The sequence below is a fragment of the Lolium rigidum genome, chromosome 6, assembly GCF_022539505.1.
Source record: "Lolium rigidum isolate FL_2022 chromosome 6, APGP_CSIRO_Lrig_0.1, whole genome shotgun sequence".
Classification (NCBI taxonomy): Eukaryota; Viridiplantae; Streptophyta; class Magnoliopsida; order Poales; family Poaceae; genus Lolium; species Lolium rigidum.
Genome location: NC_061513.1, coordinates 203,914,218 through 203,916,794, shown reverse-complemented (window position 1 = coordinate 203,916,794; position 2,577 = coordinate 203,914,218).

Genomic DNA, 2,577 nt, shown 5'->3' with positions numbered 1-2,577 from the left:
ACCAGCCTGCTTACGAGCATGGTACTGCTGACGTAAGCTGGGATCCCTCCTCCAGCAGCTAGAGACATCGTGGCCAGGCTTGCCACAGTAGGCGCAGGGAGGACAAGGAGGTGCTATCATACCACGAGGCTGCTGAGGCTGACTCTGACCCCGGGCCGGAGGAGTAGAGAGTATCAGCGGTACTGGAGACCGCAACGAAGTCGACGACACAGGAGAACCACGACAGACGGCACAGGAGGACCACGAGTAGCAAGTACAGAGGGAACCTCACAACACCACGAAGACGAGTCTCCTCAGCACGAAGCTCAGCCAGTACCTCAGAGAGCGGAACACGACCACGGGCAAGCAGCTGGGCACGACGCGGCTCAAACTCCTTGCGGAGCCGCGACAAGAACTCAAAGACGCGCTGAAACTCCAGATCCGCGCGCACCGCCAGACAGCAGGGACATATGGCACACACAGCTGTATGAAGAGAATGAAGCTGACGCTAGATACCAGCAATATGAGTATAGAACTCATCAATAGTGGAATCACCCTGCTGAAGAGCATGCTCCTGGCGAACCACAGACAGGTAAAGAGCATCCCAGACGGCTGATAGCGCTGACGAAGAAAAACCCACTGAGCAGCAACAGTGGGAAGACCCATGAACTCAGCAACATACTGAGGCAGAACACTGGAAGTGAGAACAGCAGCAGCACGAGCATCCTCATCTATCCACTGAGTGTAGTCAGTCAGATCAAGCCGGTACGTCGCAACAACAGTAGAATACTCCTGGACCTTCCGGTCATACTCAGCCAGAGCAGTGTCATCAGCACTCTTGGCTGCATCCTTGACCTCCTGAGTAGCATCGGGGGCAAGGGAAACATGCATCGGTGGAATAGGCGCCGTAGGAGCAGTGGGGTGCGGCGGACAGAGGACCTCGCCAGAAAGCACACCCCAAAGATGAAGACCGCGCATGTGGACGCGCATGAAGGCAGCGAAATCGAGATAATTCACGCCATCAAAAATCACCGGGCAGCGAGGAATCGCAAGATAGCCCGACGAGGAAGACATACTTTTTTTTTCTGAGACGAGATCGGGTCAACTCCCGATCGAAAACAACAGCAGATGGCCTGGCGGCCAAGCGGGAGGGAGAGTCCGGCGGAAGGGAGAGGCCGGACGGGGCGCTAGCAGGCGGGCGGCCGGAGGGAGGCGGCCGGACGGGGCGGCGCGGCTGTGGCCGAAGGGAGGCGGCGCGTGGCCTGGCGTGCGGGCGGCGGATACGGACGGGCGGGACGGAGAAGGGCGGCCGGGCGCAGCGGCGCGGCGACGGCCGGAGGGAGGCGGCCGGACGGGGTGGCGCGCGCGGCGGCGACCGGGGGAGGCGGCGGCCGGAGGGAGGCGGCCGGCGACGGTAGGGCGACGAGAGAGAGGCGGCGGCGGCGGCCGGGCGCGGCGGCGGAAGGCCGGGGCGGGCGGCGGCGGCTGCGAGGAGAGGAGCTAATTTTGCTCTGATACCATGTTAGGGTAATAGACTTGTTGTATTACCAGGGGGCCAAAGGTCACAATATATAGTGCAGGTACAGGTGCAAATATGCAGGAAACCCCCTAACATATGAGAAAACTACAATATACAATATATACATCTAACAACAAGTAGTAGGGGATTTATGGATACCTTGTAAATTTATACGCTGGTTGACTCTATGTCTCATGAACGTGGCCTTGGGAACATTCACTTGGGATGTAATTGTTCTTGAACTTGCTACATCTATTTATGGCTTTACTCTTTCATGTAACTAGATGATACCCCGAGCGTTGTTGCGAAAACTTAGTTGTGATTTCTTATAAATGTTAGCATAATATCACTTATAAATGAATCTCAATAGCCGATATAACCAGCATTTTTGTCTAAATAAGCTAACTTTCTTGATCAGATATCATACAACAAATGTGAGGAGGCGGGGAGAAAAAAGAATAACACACAACGGATACACTGCGAAAACAAATGAACTTATCCTTATATTCACTTTTCTACGGAGCTTACAAAATACTTTCCTATTATATTTACTATGAATAGCTTAAGCAGGAGAAGGTCTATCGCTTGTGAGGTCCAACTACATCGATCAGATATGAATCTCCAAAAATTATGAATTTATATATGGAAGTTGGACAAACAATTGACGTTGCTGCGAACACCACGAGGAAACTACACGCATGACATATCAGCTCGAGAAACTGCACATGAAGCAAAATATCATGTTAAGAATATAATCTCGCACAGAAGTGGTTCAGATGACACATTGTTACTCATCAGCCAAATTAGTTATTAGGGGTACGTAGAAGGTAAAATCAAAGAGAACAATCAAAAGTTATTAGTACTTTAAGCGAAATTTATATCAAATGTGTATGGATAAATGTATTTTTTGTAAGAAAAAAGTTCATCCCTAGTAACTATTCATATAGAAACAAAAGAATATGCCAGACTTAAATAATATGATAAATTCAAATATAAATTGGTAGTGGAAAACTACACCAGGTTGCATTGTCCATTTGATCTGTTCGTTGGAACTGAATATTACTTATCCAATGTCACTT